This window comes from Gossypium arboreum, chromosome 5 (genome assembly GCF_025698485.1).
Source record: "Gossypium arboreum isolate Shixiya-1 chromosome 5, ASM2569848v2, whole genome shotgun sequence".
Taxonomy (NCBI): domain Eukaryota; kingdom Viridiplantae; phylum Streptophyta; class Magnoliopsida; order Malvales; family Malvaceae; genus Gossypium; species Gossypium arboreum.
Window position 1 is genome coordinate 78,656,766 of NC_069074.1, and position 20,272 is coordinate 78,677,037.

The 20,272-nt window shown below is 33.7% G+C and overlaps 1 non-coding gene across 1 annotated transcript; it reads right to left on the minus strand.

Annotated features, from left to right (window-relative positions):
* Window positions 1–17,685: 17,685 nt before the first annotated feature.
* Window positions 17,686–17,792, minus strand: LOC128293441 (small nucleolar RNA R71). The gene has a single exon (XR_008283623.1). It is a non-coding gene; the product is annotated as a small nucleolar RNA R71 (small nucleolar RNA).
* Between the last annotated feature and the right edge of the window lie 2,480 nt (window positions 17,793–20,272).

Genomic DNA, 20,272 nt, shown 5'->3' on the forward strand with positions numbered 1-20,272 from the left:
GAGACTTAAGAAACATTATTGAGTCGACTAGTGATTGGATGTTGAATTACATCTAGGGACTTTGGGATCTATTAGAAATTGTACACAGAAATAACAACCATACTTTGAGCAATAAAGCTTACTATTACATTCATGATTCAAGTCAATGTAATAATAACATTATTCATATGGACACAATCAATTCATGTAACACCCCTCGCCCATCTCCTTCACTGGGTTAGAGTTACAAGATGCTACGACAATTAACAAGTCAAAAATATGCAATTTCAAGTCAATAATCACTTAAATTAGTCATTAGTAGATAATCATTCAATAATCATAGCATTTATACAAAAACGAGGCTTAAATTGAACCTAAAAACCGTAAAAATCAGTTTAGAAACAAGTAGGGACTAATTTGAAACAAAATAGAAAATATGGTAAAAATAGAAAACAAGGGTTAGACGGTTGTGCGGCCAGGCCGTGTGATAGGCAAATGTCATGCGGTGCTATGACATATGGCCGTGTTATTCAATCGTGTGAGTGGACTAAGACTGTAACACTCCTATCCCGTAACCGTCGCCGAAATAGGTAAGTGGCATTACCGGACTTGTAACTCATGTCAGAACCGTAAAATTTTGAACTTTTTATTGAAATAAAGATCATTCATTTAAATAAGTACTAAGCACAGCCAGGGATAAAATTTAAACTTCTCTAAGTAAACATTCAAAAGATGCCATTTTCGCATGGCTTATATACATTAACCAAAATATTCTTCCGCCACTAGTCTATTCTATACATGCCATAAAATAATTCAAAACATAACAAGAATAAGCGGTGGATGGTGATAGTGTGACTAGTTGTTGACGATCCCCAGCCCTGTAGCTTCCAAATGAGATCTATAAAACAGAGGAAACAAAGTAACCGGAGTAAGCATTACAATGCTTAGTAAGTTTTAAGAAGTGTCAACAGATAATAATCAAATTATAACATAGTTGGTCGTATTTTTATTTCACTCTTCCTTCGGGCATACTATCCCTTTACCAAATATGCACATCTCATCATATACAATAGGCAGATAAACTTTCACATAAAAGTGAGCTCATGTGACATAGATATATTGTGTAATTTCACATAACCTCTCACACTGATCAGATGTCACATAATCATAAGAATAGTCTCATAGATTGCTCACATATGCATCACATAACTGCCTTATGATTTAGTTTAAATCAAGCTCACATATAAACTTGGAGTACATACCTGTTTAACCTTTCGCATTGAATATATTTATAAGCAATTCTTATTGCGAAGTCTTATAGCTTTAAACTCTACTCGGATTATCGGCGAGACCTTTAGCTCAGATGAAATCTCCACACGAAGTCAGCGGGTCTTAACCCAGACATAGTCACCACATATGGTCATCTGGTCTTTAATCCCGGGTTTACATCATAGAGTTTCATACATATTTATTCACATGTTACAACATTCACATCGACTATCATATTTGTAATTCATTTACCTCATCAAATATCTAATAAAACACACCTTCCGCCGTTTGTCATTTGGCCACAATATATATATATATACACATCTCATACATATCTCACATTAGCCATTCGGCTTTCCCACATATATACACTTCCACGTTCATCACATTGGCCATTCTACCTTATCACATATATGCATGTTCACATTTATCACATTGGCCATTCTACCTTATCGATATATACACATTCACATCCATCACATAAAATCCTAAATCAAAATATAAATTTTCATGTATTCACATCACAATTATCCAAATATACTTCACATACCACATATACTTTCACTTTGTCTTGGCTGAATCTACATCTATCATTTCCCAATGAATAATTCAATTTCAAGCCATACTATCATTTCATATTCGAATACTTATAAACTTACAATTTCACAAATTTTAATATCAAAGATCCATCAAACACTCATATATCTTTTTATAATATCACAATTTAGAATTCACGTATGGGTTTAATCAATAGCTTATGAGCAACTAAAACAAGTTTTATCCATGTTTACAACATAACCACAAATTCTCTACAAGCTATTTTCCTGAGCAACAGTCATTAAATTATTTGTAACTGGGGTTATGAAATTCCAAATTATGTGCCACTAATTTTCCATGAAAATAGACTCGTATATCCTCTATCCACAAAATTTTCAAAATTTTTGGTTTGGCCAATCAATACCAAATTTTTCTCAAAGTTTCCCCTATTTTACTGCTTGACTACTCTGACTACTCTTCACTAAGAATTTAATTTCTCATTGTACAGAATTCAAAATGTGTTTTTGTTTATTTTGTTTGAAATTAGACTCATTAAGGAGTCTAAGCGTAAAATTTTATCTTATAATCATTTTTGTACGATTTATAATGATTTTCCGAATACTGAACAGGGGATTTCGGAGCCATTCTGACTCTGTCTCACACAACTTTGAAAATCTCATTATCGGCAACCCCTTTACTTACACGATTTCTTGTATACGAAACTAGACGCATCAAGCTTTAATTACATAATTTAGTCAGCCTTTATCTCAACTCCCACAATTTATGGTAATTTTTCCAAAACACGCTACTGCTGCTGTCCGTAGCAGATTTATACAATTTACTCTGTAAAGTTCTCATTCACATATTTAAAACATAATATCATATATGCCGTCATTTAGAAAAGTCATTGACCTTAATGTATATACATAATTCATATTCAACCCATTTTAAAACTTAAAATTTTCAAAGGAATCAAACTCAATTACTTAAGAACTTACCTCGGATGTTGTCGAACGATTTCAACGGCTATTCGATCACTTTTTCCTTTCCCCCATCCGACATTGATCCTCTAAGCTCTTGAGCTAAATCAAACAATTTACTTCCCAAATCAAACATAGTCATACAGCATCCATGTACATTTTAGAACCAATTCACTTGAATTAATTGCCCACTTAAGTCTCTCATCATTTCATTTTCAAATTTGTATATTTGGTAAGTCATATTAGACCATTATACAAATAGCTTTGATACATTTTATACTAGCTGAAATGTACCATCAAGATATACTTTACTCAAATAATTTACCTTGGCCGAACATGTACAATGTTTTGTAGCTTAATAATTATAATATAACATCAAGTACTCATTTTACTCATGTGGCCGATTATATACTTAATACATTCTACAAATATGGTTACTTGTATTGACTAAATACAATTTTGTTTCAAGTTCAAAACTCGGCTAATACACATATATACACTAGTAATCAAATACTAACATTTGCACTTCACCTTAATAGCTAGCTTAGCAAACATTAATTTAACATATAATTGCTCATAACACAATTAAAGCATCCTCTCCATTCCATCAATTCAAAACACATACATTACTCAATAATATTCAAAATCATATTCTGCCTTAGTACACACTTGTTAGCCGATTTTTCTCCATTTAGCAACTAATGCACATATGTGCTCATTTGTTAGACTCTACTTCTCTAACTACCATTTCTCATCCAAATAACATGAACAACAACCATATTTCTCTTCTACTTCCTACCATGGCGAATGCTCAAGACACCATACCATTTCAAATTTGGTCATGGGTTAAGCAAAGAGCTTAATGACTAACTCAAAAAATGCTAGAAATCCAAGAATCATCCTTGATCTTACCTTGATTTAGCTAACCACCATAGCTGAATTTTTTCCAAGCTTTTTCTCTTCTAGTCACGGCAATGAGGAGCAAAGATGACAACTTTGGTTTCTCCTCCCATTACCACATGTTTTATTATTCTTAATTCCTTATTTTATTTTGTAAACTAATAATGCTAATAGAAAATACATATTTTCATCCATAACCCATACCATGGCCGGCCACTACCTATTATAAATGGAAATTTGACATGCAAACCCCTCATTTTTATAACATGCATTAATAGGTCCTTATAGATTAACCTATCACATTTCAAAAGTGTCACACATAAGTTCTATTAACTAAATTCACATGCAATTAACTAAATCGAAGCTTAAAACTTTCACACACTCATATTCACATATTTTAGACAATAAATATTATACTCAAATACTTTGGTGACTCGGTTTAGCGGTCCCGAAACCACTTTCCGACTAGGGTTAATTTAGGACTGTCACAACTCTCCCCCACTTAAGAAATTTTCGTCCCCGAAAATCTTACTGGCAAATAAGATAGGGTAACTTTCTCTCGTTGAGTTTTCTAGATCCCACCTAGTTTCCTCAACTCCGAACTTACGCTTCAGTGCTTTAACTAACAAATCTTTCTTAGTTTGATCATAATAAATCACAGAGATCCACAAAATTGACATTTACTCACTTACTTTTCATTTCGGTAATAACACACATAGGTATAACACAATTTACTCATCGGTTCGAACCTCACGAGGTATAGGCTCGAACCCCACACAGTGTTCTAGCCTACTTAACCCAAAGTCCGAATAAACTCGACAACCATCAACTAATTAGGCTATTAGCCTAGTATACACTTCACCGGTCCCAAACCTACTAGGCACAAGGCCTGAATAACTCAAATATATATATATTCATTGGGTTCATGACAACACTCATTTAACACCTTATGAATATATATATATATATATATTTTATACATGTAACTTAGATAATCTTTCACACACCCATTCATCAATAAAGCACTATCAATAAGAATTTAATACTATCCTTTATCTTGGCTATTTCAAGTAACCAACGATACAAGAGTGAAGGTTTTAAATTCTCAATTCAAAGAACATATATAAGTCGATACGAGATTATGTTAACATCTTGCATCAATATTTAACTTAACTTATTTCCAAAGGAAAAATCAACTTCCACGTACCTGAACATTTATTTCATTTAGCACATTCTTTCATAGTTAATGTTACCCGTATACAGTCGAATAAGCATAAAGCCTAATATAATATACTAACATGAGATTTATTCTAGCACATAACTCATATATCCAATATTATCACCATTCATTGGAAATTCTTACCAACTTTCAAATGTCGAAACTTAGTCAAAATAATTTCTTGAACATGATTAACAAAATAGTGTTTATTCACAATAGCACATATAACTGCATATACCGAGAATCTCGTATTTATAATGTATATATATATCACATACCTTGTCAATTTAATGTCTCGAACTTATTTCATTACCAATTTAACACAATGTTGTATAATCTCCGACTCTAATTAGTTCACCAGTGTTTAGTCCGTTTAACGAATTTTCTCTTTAGGTCTTACTTACTATTACCAATCAATGCCATCGTCTCATACGAGGTCATACATGAAACACACTTCGCATATGCAGTGCCCACTGATTGATTTCGCACACATAGCGCTCGATTAAAGAACTCGCACACATAGTGCCTCAATTACCAATCTCGCACACATAGTGCTTGATTGAAGAACTCGCACACATAGTGCCTCAACTACTGATCTGGCACACATAGTGCTCGGTTGAAGAACTTGCACACACAATGCCTCATGATTCCAGCACGAATGCCTTCGAGGTTTAGCCCGGATATATCACTAGCACGAATGCTTTTCGGGACTTAGCCCGGATACATCACTAGCACGAATGCTCTTCAGGATTTAGCCCGGATATATTACTAGCACGAATGCTCTTCGGGACTTAGCCCGGATATATCACCAGCACGAATGCTCTTCGGGACTTAGCCCGGATACATCACTAGCACGAATGCTCTTCGGGACTTAGCCCGGATATATCACCAGCACGAATGCTCTTTGGGACTTAGCCCGGATATATCACTAGCACGAATGCTCTTCGGGACTTAGCCCGGATACATCACTAGCACGAATGCTCTTCAGGACTTAACCCGGATATAACATACTGAACTTTTATGCATATTTATCCATCAAGTATACATTTCACTAATTTATCACATTCCTTAGGGCTTATATTTCTAGTTCGCACATGATATATGCATATCATAAAATTCAGTGCATCATTTGAAAAAGGCACATAGCAAAATCAACAAGTACATTTCACATAGCATATCATATTCGTAATTCACTCTTTTCTCAATTTTGACACATCATAAGCATGATCCAATGCTCTCAATACCATCTGCCACAACTCGTTCAGGATCAAAATTTATTATTATACGAAAAACACATTTTAACTGTCAGAAATCATCACACTATCATTTTATCACTTTATGGCATGTATAGCTAGACTCACACGAGCTACGTTAGTCCTAGAATCGACTAAACCGCAGCTCTAATACCAATAAAATGTAACACCACTATCCCGTAACCGTCGCCGGAATAGGTAAGGGGCATTACTGGACTTGTAACTCATGTTAGAACCGTAAAATTTTGAACTTTTTCTTAAAATAAAGATCATTCATTTAAATAAGTACTAAGCACAGCCAGGGATAAAATTTAAACTTCTCTAAGTAAACATTCAAAAGATGCCATTTTCGCATGGCTTATATAAATTAACCAAAATATTCTTCCGCCACTAGTCTATTCTATACATGCCATAAAATAATTCAAAACATAACAGTAACAAGCAGTGGATAGTGATAGTGTGACTAGTTGCTGACGATCCCCGAGCCTGTAGCTTCCAAATGAGATCTATAAAACAGAGGAAACAAAGTAATCGGAGTAAGCATTACAATGCTTAGTAAGTTTTAAGCAGGTCAACAGATAATAATCAAATTATAACATAGTTGTTCGTATTTTATTTCACTCTTCCTTCTAGCATACTATCCCTTTACCAAATATGCACATCTCATCATATACAACAGCAGATAAACTTTCACATAAAAGTGAGCTCATGTGACATAGATATATTGTATAATTTCACATAACCTCTCACACTGATCCGATGTCACATAATCATAAGAATAGTCTCATAGATTGCTCACGTATGCATCACATAACTGCCTTATGATTTAGTTTAAATCAAGCTCACATATAAACTTGAGGTACATACCTGTTTAACCTTTCGTATTGACTATATTTATAAGCAATTCTTATTGCAAAGTCTTATAGCTTTAAACTCTACTCGGATTATCGGCGAGACCTTTAGCTCGATGAAATCTTCACACGAAGTCAGTGGTCTTAACCTGCACATAGTCACCACATATGGTCATCCGGTCTTTAATCCCGGGTTTACATCATAGAGTTTCATACATATTTATTCACATGTTACAACATTCACATCGACTATCATATTTGTAATTCATTTACCTCATCAAATATCTAATAAAACACACCTTCCGCCGTTTGTCATTTGGCCACAATATATATATATACACATCTCATACATATCTCACATTAGCCATTCAGCTTTCCCACATATATACACTTCCACGTTCATCACATTGGCCATTCTGCCTTATCAAATATATGCATGTTCACATTTATCACATTGGCCATTCGGTCTTATCACATATATACTTATTCACATCCATCACATAAAATCCTAAATCAAAATATAAATTTTCATGTATTCACATCACAATTATCCAAATATACTTCACATACCACATATACTTTCACTTTGTCTTGGCTGAATCTACATCTATCATTTCCCAATGAATAATTCAATTTCAAGCCATACTATCATTTCATATTCGAATACTTATAAACTTACAATTTCACAAATTTTAATATCAAAGATCCATCAAACACTCTTATATCTTTTTATAATATCACAATTTAGAATTCACGTATGGGTTTAATCAATAGCTTATGAGCAACTAAAACAAGTTTTATCCATGTTTACAACATAACCACAAATTCTCTACAAGCTGTTTTCCTGAGCAACAGTCGTTAAATTATTTGTAACTGGGGTTACGAAATTCCAAATTAAGTGCCGCTAATTTTTCATGAAAATAGACTCGTATATCCTCTATCCACAAAATTTTCAAAATTTTTGGTTTGGCCAATCAATACCAGATTTTTCTCAAAGTTTCCCCTATTTTACTGCTTGACTACTCTGACTACTCTTCACTAAGAATTTAATTTCTCATTGTACAGAATTCAAAATGTGTTTTTGTTTATTTTGTTTGCAATTAGACTCATTAAGGAGTCTAAGCGTAAAATTTTATCTTATAATCATTTTTGTACGATTTATAATGATTTTCCGAATACTGAACAGGGGATTTCGGAGCCATTCCGACTCTGTCTCACACAACTTTGAAAATCTCATTATCGGCAACCCCTTTACTTACACGATTTCTTGTATACGAAACTAGACGCATCAAGCTTTAATTACATAATTTATTCAGCCTTTATCTCAACTCCCACAATTTATGGTAATTTTTCCAAAACACGCTACTGCTGCTGTCCGTAGCAGATTTATACAATTTACTCTGTAAAGTTCTCATTCACATATTTAAAACATAATATCATATATGCCGTCATTTAGAAAAGTCATTGATCTTAACGTATATACATAATTCATATTCAACCCGTTTTAAAACTTAAAATTTTCAAAGGAATCAAACTCAATTACTTAAGAACTTACCTCGGATGTTGTCGAACGATTTCAACGGCTATTCGATCACTTTTTCCTTTCCCCCATCCGACTTTGATCCTCTAAGCTCTTGAGCTAAATCAAACAATTTACTTCCCAAATCAAACATAGTCATACGGCATCCATGTACATTTTAGAACCAATTCACTTGAATTAATTGCCCACTTAAGTCTCTCATCATTTCATTTTCAAATTTGTATATTTGGTAAGTCACATTAGACCATTATACAAATAGCTTTGATACATTTTATACTAGCGAAATGTACCATCAAGATATACTTTACTCAAATAATTTACCTTGGCGAACATGTACAATGTTTTGTAGCTTAATAATTATAATATAACATCAAGTACTCATTTTACTCATGTGGCCGATTATATACTTAATACATTCTACAAATATGGTTACTTGTATTGACTAAATACCATTTTGTTTCAAGTTCAAAACTCGCTAATACACATATATACACTAGTAATCAAATACTAACATTTGCACTTCACCTTAATAGCTAGCTTAGCAAACCTTAATTTAACATATAATTGCTCATAACACAATTAAAGCATCCTCTCCATTCCATCAATTCAAAACACATACATTACTCAATAATATTCAAAATCATATTCGGCCTTAGTACACACTTGTTAGCCTATTTTTCTCCATTTAGCAACTAATGCACATATGTGCTCATTTGTTAGACTCTACTTCACCTAACTACCATTTCTCATCCAAATAACATGAACAACAACCATATTTCTCTTCTACTTCCTACCATGGCCGAATGCTCAAGACACCATACCATTTCAAATTTGGTCACGGGTTAAGCAAAGAGCTTAATGACTAACTCAAAAAAAAATGCTAGAAATCCAAGAATCATCCTTGAACTTACCTTGATTTAGCTAACCACCATAGCTGAATTTTTTCCAAGCTTTTTCTCTTCTAGTCACGGCAATGAGGAGCAAAGATGACAACTTTGGTTTCTCCTCCCATTACCACATGTTTTATTATTTTTAATTCCTTATTTTATTTTGTAAACTAATAATGCTAATAGAAAATACATATTTTCATCCATGACCCATACCATGGCGGCCACTACCTATTATAAATGGAAATTTGACATGCAAACCCCTCATTTTTATAACATGCATTAATAGGTCCTTATAGATTAACCTATCACATTTCAAAAGTGTCACACATAAGTCCTATTAACTAAATTCACATGCAATTAACTAAATCGAAGCTTAAAACTTACACACACTCATATTCACATATTTTAGACAATAAATATTATACTCAAATACTTTGGTGACTTGGTTTAGCGGTCCCGAAACCACTTTCCGACTAGGGTCAATTTAGGGCTGTCACAAAGACTGTGTAAGTGGAGGCACACAGTCGTGTCTTTAAACCGTGTAAATGATTGTGACAGTGTGTACCAAATGACACCTAAATCAAATAGAGCAGACGGTCATGCCACATTCCCATGTGAAGCACATAGCCTTGTGCCGAAACGTGTGAACCTAAATGTACCTTCAAATGCAAGTCATACCATTTCATGCTTACTTAGACCATAAGTATGTCATTAATGAATCATTCAACCTATTCAAATCACACCAAAAACATACCAAAACATGTCATATTCTTAATTCTAACCAATATCACATAAGACACCATCAGAAATAACATTCAAGTCTAACATTCAACTTCAATTTCTACCAAGTTCAAACTTAATTAATTCGACCATATAAGGTGGCAACATGCTATAATTTAATCACCAATTAACACTCATTACCAAAGCATGTGCACTACATATTAACTATCAAAAGAAAACCATACATATATACCAATTCGTAAAGTATCCAAAACAACTCCAACCAAAGTATTACCAATTCAAGCATTATCTATCACATTTAATTCATATATATGTGTTTCATTCCATCATATATATATTCCATCACATACCAAGCAAATATCACATTCAATTCTCTGAACCAAGCTATGATCCACCACATCATTTGCCACCAACACTCAACTTATATACAAGTCCAAAAAAGCCACTTATAAAGAACACTTAAAAAAAATACAAGATACTCCTATTACATGCTGCATATCCCAAAATAAATATTTTCAAAGTCCTCCGAAAGATAGTTGGATAGTATACTGGATAATGTGATCTTCAACTTGATCCGATTGGCCAATTCTACAAAATGATATCTACAAGAAAATAGGAAAAGCAACACGAGTAAGCTTCAAAGAGCTTAGTGAGTTCTTAGATTGAAATGATATAACTTAACGTGTAAACAGAGTTTAATAATTAACAATATCATTAACTAACATTAACCCTATCATCCACAACCATTCAATAGGTGAGTTCTATATACACGAGTCATTTAATCATTTCATCTATACAATATCATTCATTATCAAGTCACGATATAATACCAAAAATCATGAAAACATATACAAGTCATCAACAATGCATTATAACTAAATACCAAGTACATATAAACATCATATCATTTAACCACTGAAACTCAGCCCGTTGAACTACATGAATAGATACAGATACGCGACTATCCACCCAAAACACACCAGGATGCTCAACCAAGCCAATCCAACCAAGAACATGTTTGGGCACCAAGTGCCAAGCCCATTTACCCCCGAAATCACTGTAAATATAACTCGATAATTTGTACCAAATCGTGGACTCTGGTATATTCAATGTACAATAACAAGTCATGAATCATCACCTCATCACAAGTCAATCTTGTACAGCATGCAAAATAACCTATTGACATTCCAATTATATCCTATCCTATGTTCATTCGGTTTGTGATAATTCAATTATACATATATATTCAACAAATCACAACTTACAAATCAATATAGAATTTCAAATTATACTAAACTAAAATGTATGATGAACCTACCAAGGCTAAACTGCAAAAATAACAATGTCAAGGACTAGTCACAATTTTCTCTTTTCCACGATTTTCTATTGGTTCTTGATCTATATAAAAAATTTTCTTTAAATTATCAGTCCAAAATATTTTATAACAATTCATTTGATGCATATGACTTCTCATTAACATTTTTCACAATTTTCCTTAACTTTTTCATTTTATTCAATTTAGTCCCTAATTGAAATAAGTTTATTTTCACAATTAATTCCTAACTCATATTGTCGATTTCTTAATCATCCTTATACAGCCCTCTAATTCGAAAATCTTATAAGAAAACCAAGAAAATTTAAATATTTAATCATTTTAGCACCTAAAGTCAAAATTATTCAAAATCACTTTACAAACTAATCCAAATTCATCATCAAGCTTCAAACTAAATCATTAAGAACTAGAAAACTTCAAAAATATCAATGGCAAGTTTTCAAATCTTTAACAGTATTTCAAAATACTCCCTGGGCTAGATAGATTAAGCTGCAATGATCTTAAAAACATAAAATTTACAAGAAACAGGCTGGAAAAACATACCATGCATAAGAAATAAAGCTTGGTCGATTTTTCCAAAGTTTCAACCATGGAGTTTTCGTTGAAAGAACAAAGATGATTTTGAGGTCCCAAAACCATTGTTTCTAACACCAATAGGAAATGGGTTGTTACAACTCTCCCCTTAAGAAATTTCTTCCTAAATTTTTTTACCTGAGAATAGGTTCGCATATTTGGATATCATCGATTCCTTAGTTTCCCAAGTAGCTTCCTTGATACCATGTCAATGGCACAAAAATTTTACTAACAATGTCCGTTTGTTCTGAGTTTCTTTTACCTCACGAGCTAAAATTGTTCTCGGCTTAGAATACAACATATCAAGCTATAATTCAATCTCATTTGGAGAAATCACATGCGACATATATGATCTATACCATTTCAGCATTGAAACATGGAAAATGTTGTGAATCTTTTCGAGCTCAAGAGGTAAAGCCAACCTATAAGCTATAGGATCGATTCTTTCAATAATCTCATACGGCCTGATAAATCTCAGACTAAGCTTCCCTTTTCTGTCAAACCGCAACACCTTTTTCCACAGTGAAACTTTTAAAAAACTCAGCCGCCAACAAAAAATTCTTTATCTTTTCTTTTCAAGTCTGCGTACGATTTCTGAAGATCTAATGTAGCTTTTAGGCAATCACGAATAACACAGAATTTATCTTCTATTTCATGAATCAAGTTTGTCCCAACTAACTTGTTCTCACTTAATTCTAACCAGTATAACGGAGTTCTACATTTTCGTCCATATAAAGATTCAAATAATGTCATTCTAATACTAGACTAATAATTGTTATTATAAAAAAATTTAGCTAATGAATAATAGTTGTTAATGTAAACTACCTTCAAACTAGAGAATGAAACACTGTAACATGTCTTTTAGAATCTGTATTACCTATTCTGACTGTCCATCTTTCTATGAATGAAATGTTGTATTGAAGTTAAGTTTAGTTCCTAGAGCCTCGTGAAGTTTACCCCAAAATATAGAGGTGAATCTCATGTCTCGAACAAAAGTAATAGACAACGGCACTCCGTTGAATTTGATAATCTCAAACACATACAACCCATCTAGCTTTTCGATGTTCTAACCAAAATAAAATGAGTTGATTTTTTCAATCTATCAACAACAACCCAGATCGAGTCTTTCTTTCTCGGTGTCATAGGCAATCCAGATACGAAATCCACTGTGACTTGCTCTCTTTTCCATTTAGGAATCATCAAAGGTTGCAATAACCTAAACAGTACCTGATGCTCTGCTTCCACCTACTTCCAAACCATACATTTTAGACTTAAATTCTGAAATTTCATGTTTCATTCCCGGCCACTAATACATCTGTTTCAAATCCCAAAACATTTGAGTACTATGTAGATGAACTGTGCTATGAGCCTCTGATAAAATGTCTCGTTTCAACTCCAAATCATTCGAAACACAATCTATTGCGGTAATACAGTGTACCATCAATGCCAACTCTGAAATCTATAGATTGATCACTATGAGTCTATACTCGTTTAGCTATTAATTTTGGGTCATCATTTTATAACTCTTGAATTCTCTAAAGAAACAATAGTTTGGCTTTCAGTTCCACTAAAACAAAACTATCATGATTCAAGGTCAACTAAGCGTTCAACGCTTTCAAGGAAAACGGTGATTTCTGACTTAATGTGTCAGCAACAAAGTTAGCTTTTCCCGAGGGATAATCAATTACCAAATCATAATATTTCAATAACTCGAGCCACTACTGTTGTCTCAAGTTCAGTTCTTTTTAATCCATTAAATATTTCAGGCTTTTATGATCGGTATATACGTGGCATTTCTCACCGTACAAGTAATGTCACCAAATCTTCCAAGTGAAAACAATGGAAGCCAATTCTAAATTGTGATTCGGGTAATTTCTTTCGTGTGGTTTTAATTGTTGAGAGGCATAAGTTATAACCTTTTTGTCTTGCATCAATACACAACCTAACCCACTGAGCAACACATCATTGTAAACAACATATTCTTTCTTGGATTCAGGTTGAGTCAATATAGGAGCTTTTGTCAATAAAATTTTCAACTGATCAAAACTTTATTGACATTTATTTGACCAAAAAAAATTAACTTTTTTTCTGAAACAACTTCATCATTGGCAAAGAAATTATTGAAAAATTCTTAATGAATTTTCTATAATAACCAACTAAATCTAGAAAGCTACGCACCTCTGAGACATTTTTAGAAGCTTTCTAGTTAACAATAGCAAAGATCTTGCTTGGCTCAACATGAATCTCGTCTGTCGAAATCAGATGGCCTAGAAATCTAACCTCTCTAAATCATAATTCACATTTATTAAATTTTGCATACAATTTCTTCTCATGCAAAGTCTACAATACAATTATCCACTATTAAGCATGCTCGGATTCTATCTTAGTATAGATCAATATATTATCAATAAACACAACAACGAATCTATCCAGGCAAGACTGAAAACCCAATTCATCAAATCCATAAAAGCAGCAGGAGCATTAATTAGTCTTAACAGCATTACCAGAAATTCATAGTGGCTATACCAAGTTCAAAAGATAGTTTTCGGCACGTCAATATCTTTAACTCGCAACTAATAATAATAATCAGATTTGAGGTCTATTTTTGAAAACATTGTTGCACCGTTCAACTGGTCAAACAAATCATCGATACGGGGCAAAGGATATTTATTTTATATTGCAAATTTATTCAATTACTAGTAATCGATACACTGTCTCATTGACCCGTCTTTCTTTTTCATAAACAACACAACAGCACCCAAGGTTATGCACTTGGCTGAATAAAACCTCTATATGATAAATCTTATAACTGTGCTTTAAGTTCTTTCAACTCAACTGGTGCTATTCGATACGCTGCAATTGGTATCAGAGTAGTCCCAAGCATTAAATTAATCACAAACTCAATTTCTCACTCAGGCAGTAATCTCGAAAATTCTTAAAGAAATACATCAGTAAACTCGTTAACAATTGGTACTTGATCAAAATTCGATCTTGATTGTCAAGTATCAAGTGTATAAGCTAGAAATGCTTCTCAGCTTGTTCGAATCAATTTTTGTGCAAATATAGCTTAAATAACTTTAGTAGCATTATCTGATCTGCCAAACTCAACTATAATCATTTCACCAGTCTGACATCTCAAATCAATTCTTTTCAGTCTACAGTTCACCAAAACATCGTTTAATTTTAACCAATCCATTCCCAAAATGATATTGAATTCATGAAATTGTAATAACATCAAATCAGTAAGAAAGTCCCAGTCCTATATTCTTAGTGGACACTTTTGACATATTAAGTTAATTATCACACTTTGACTTAGTGGATAAGTAACTCAAACATCAAACACGGTTCACTCAACAGATAAATTCTTACTTGTTACTAATGTAGTGCAAATATAAGAGTGAGTTGGCCCAGGGTCAATCAGTGTATACACAATAACATCAAAAAGATAGAATGTACCAGCAATAGCATCAGGTGTGGTAGCTTCCTCCCTGCCTCGAATGGCATATGCTTGAGCAAGTGCTCTAGCTTTAGATCTAAAAGTTGTGTCTTTGGTCCCACTACAATGAGCTCAAGTATTATTACTATGACCATGACATCTACTTTTTCGAGGCATAGAAAACTACTTTACACTCCTCTCATTAATGTCTCTCACTTTTCTCAGGAAATTTCACATGAAATGATCCATCAATCATCATCTAAAACATGCACCTAACTTGGTCCTACATTCACCAGCATGTAGTTTTCTACAATGTTCGCATACAGTTCTCGAAGCATTACGGGCTCTGCCAACACTATCCACAAGTATTGCTTGATATCATGAATCATGTTGCCTCAGTTTATTTCTACTGAAAAACATAGATGGTAAAGTAAATTGGCTTTAAGCTTCTTTTGATTTATTTGACAGTGGAGCAGAAAATGGTTCAGAGGAACTTTGTTTACCGAAATTTCTTGTTGTTGCTAATTTCTTCCATCTTTTGTACACGATCAAATAACATTAAAAATTCTTGCAATCCCATCATGCCAACTAACATTTTAATCTCATCATTTAACCATCTTCAAAATGGATGTACATTTCTTCCTTAATTGACATAATTTTCCAGGTATATTTACTAAACTATACAAATTCTCGCTCATACTCGACTACAGATTTATTTCCCTATTTCAATTAAAAAAATTCTTTCTTTTTTAGGTCCAAGTATTGTTTGGTGACATATTTTTTTCTGAACTAAGATCTTATGTAACACCTTTATCCTATTTCTATTGTCGGAATAGGATACAAGATGTTACTAGTCAAGTTGGAACAGTTAATAATAATTTATGTTCAATAATCAGTCATAATACGAGTAATATTCAGTATGAAAGAAGTTACTAAGTTTGGGTTTTAAATTGAGCTTTCGAAGCTCTACAAATAAGTCATGAGTATTCAAGGCCCAATTTGGAACAAATCAGAACATTCATGGGAAAATTGAAAATTTCTAAGTTAGGGATCACACGGTCGTGTGTCCAGTCCCTGTGAGAGAATCCAACCTGTGTGGCTCCAACATGGCCCTGTAGTTATCCCACATGCCCATGTGCAACTTCACACGCTCGTGTGCATAAACCTTGTAACTAATTGATTTGGATCACACAGGCGTGTCACAAACCATCTGCCAGCCCGTGTAACAATCGAAATATCTTCACATGGTCGTGCCACAGGTCGTGTTTTTGCCCATGTGAAAACTCCTAGGAACACGCCTGTGGGGTTGCTCGTGTACTTCACATGGTTGTTTGACAGCCCGTGTCCCAGGCCGTGTGAGCCCAAAATGACCCATTACTATGCTAAATTTCACTACTTATTGTTTAGGTACCTATACACTTTCAAATAAACATTTTGAAAGGTCAGAACCAACTTCCAACACGCACAAACATGACCATAAATTGATTCTATATATCATTCCAACACACACAAACATGACCATAAATTCATTCTATATATCATACATTTTTTCATTGTTGACACCTTAATACATTTCATCTCATTTAACTACCAACATACAAATTCAAGCTCATTATCCAGGTCTACCATAATAACCATTATATTACAAGCTTTGAACTACCACATAATGTAGCATTTTAGATTTTTAACCAATAAGTCAAATTCTAGTAACATGTGGATTCTCACAAGTCATTCAAAAACATATCATAGCATGGCATTTTACTCAAACTAAGTAATTGACACAAATTATACGTATGGGTCCTAATGATAGATCACCAGATAGGCCAATTCGAGAGCATGTCGTTCCAATTTTAAATAACCTAAATCCAAGGATAGTAAGATCGCATATACAAGCTCAGCATTTTGAGTTGAAATTGGTAATGGTTCAGATGCTGCAAACTGTGACAGTTTAGTGGGTCACCAACTTAAGATCCTAGACTACATTTACGGCTTTTTCTAAAGGTCTGTGACTTGTTTAGACAACAAGGTGTTCCTGAAGATGCCTTGTGGCTCAAATTGTTCCCATACTCCTGGAGAGATGGTGCAATAATGTGGCTTGATGCCTTACCATCGAGAACAGTGGCATCATGGAATGACCTGTGCTAGAGGTTTTCGCTACGGTATAATCCGCCAAACATGAATGTTAAGCTTAGAAATAACATCACATCTTTTCGACAATAAGAGGAAGAAATACTTTACGAAGCCTAGGAAAGATTTAAGGAATTACTTAGAAAATTTCCTATGCATGGTTTCAAACACTGGACTCAGATAGAGATGTTTTATAATGGGTTGAATGCACATACAAGGATGGTAATTGGTGCTTCCGCTAATGGTATGCTGTTGGATAAATCCTATAATGAAGCTTATGAGATTTTCAAATAGATAGCCAACAATGTTTATTAATATCCCACCATGCGAGTTGAGACTAGCAGGAGAGCTGATGGCACCATTGAGCTTAATGCAATCACTTCATTGACAAATTAGGTATCATCTTTAGCTAATATGATTAAAATAATGAAAAGGCCAAATGTAGCCCAGGAGATGAAATCAACTGAACTATCTTGTGTTTATTGTGGTGAAGACTATGTATTTGATGAATGACCATCAAACCTAGCACTTGTTTACTACATGGGTAATTTTAACCAAAATAACAATACCTATTGTAACACCTACAATCTAGGGTGGAAGCAACATAAAATATTTGGTCAGAGTAATTTATAAATTTTGAAAAGAGTTATATTTCATGCCTTTAAACTTAGTTAATTTCCTGTACTTAAGTGATTTTAGTTGCATTTTAGGATAATGCATTAGTATTTTTTAGAGCATTGCATTAAAGAGCTTGGATTGTACTTAATTGCTATTACATGTTGCTTTTAATTACTTGTTGGAAGGACTTGTTTGGCAGTTGATTGATAGGTGCAGAGTGTAGGAGAAGGAGTTGAGGGTTGAGGGTTTGACATGACAAATTTTGGGTAGTTTGGCAACACAAATGCTATGGCAATACTTGGAAGATGCTTATTCAGCACTTAATGCATGTCGTTCTCAGTCTCAGCTGTACTTGTACTAGAAAAATCCACCTAAAAAAGAGAGAAAGGATTATGGGCTGATGAACCTACCCTAGAAGGTCAAACTTATAAAAGCAAAAGGGAGACCCTAGAAAGAGGAGTTTTTTTAAATAGAAGAAAGAAAAAAGGAGAAAGTTTTGACATAAAAAGAGGAAAGGACTAAGAAGGAAGGCGGGTGAAGAAGGAGAAAATAACTGTATCATCTTTGGCAGTTATAAGAAATTGTGTTGTCGGTGTTGAGAGCTGAATAGGCAAAAGCCAACCTCTTAGAACTTCTTCTTTGATTCTTATTGTATTTCCTTTAGAGCTTAATTGTAAAAGATGATGTTGATTACTGCATTAAACTTGAACTCGATTTGCCCAGATATGAGCTAAATCTCTTAGGCTTGGGGTTACTTGGTTAAACCTTTTAATTTATATTAATATTCACAATTTAAGTTGGAATTGTTCTACTATTTTATTCAATGGCATTTCATGCTGATTACTTGGTTAAACCTTTTAATTCATGCTGACAAAGCTTAGTTATTTGGATAGACATTGGATAATATGAGTTAATGAAAAATTATTTATTCGCAGCAACCTCTAGATATAAGCCTTGCCCATTTGAAAGAGGGTAGAAAATATCAATGGTAGTCAAACTTAAGACTATAGACATATAGTACCTTAAGGAAGGTAGCCCAAGGTTTGCTCTCAAGAGAGTAAACTACTGTAGCAACCTATCGAGAAGTAGAATGTTCAAGAATTTGTTGTGGCATTAATAGTTAAACAAGGTAGATGCATCAATAATCCCAGTCATCCTAGTCAACATTACAATTACTTAATCTTCTTTTTCATAGTTACTTGGTCATGGCATTCTTGTACATTTACTTGTTTCGTACTACACATTTTATACATCATCATTCTCTCATTTTGCCACTACATTCTCACTGTTATTTTGCTTCCACATTAATTCAGCCTAACTCTAACAACTCAACCAACTTATATCATTCTACTCCCTGTGGAGATGATATCCCTCATCACTTTATTACTTGTTCGACGTATATACTTGCACAATTCGCACATCATATTCACATGCAACAGTAATCAAGGTACAAGGAATTCAAACAATATTGTTAGACAGAATGTTGATAGGGTATCACTTGGTTATAATCAACCCATGCCGCGACAAAAATTCCAATAAGGTTAGGAATCAACTTCATCATCATCATCTATTGAATCTTTGCTGAAAGAATATATGGTGAAGAATGATGTCATGATTCAGATTCAAGCTGCATCCCTACGAGTTCTTGAAAATCAAGTGGTACAGATAACAAATGCTTTAAATTTGAGACCACAAGGAGTTCTGCCAAGTGATACTGAGAATTTGAGATCACATGGTAAGAGCATTGCAAGGCAATTACTCTTAAAAGTGGGACTCAATTGAATGAAATTGTTAAAGATGCCATTATAGAAAAGGACAAAGTTGATTTCAACCATGGAAAGGATTCAAAACAATCTAAATAGCACACTGCAATTGAAAAGGTTAAACAGAAGACTGTTCTAGCAGAATCAGATCATGTTGCCAATAAAAATGCCATAGCAAACCAATATTAGCAACCTAAAAGATGACCACCTCCACCTTTTCCTTTGTGATTTCACAATTGTAATCAAGATGTCCAATTCCAAAG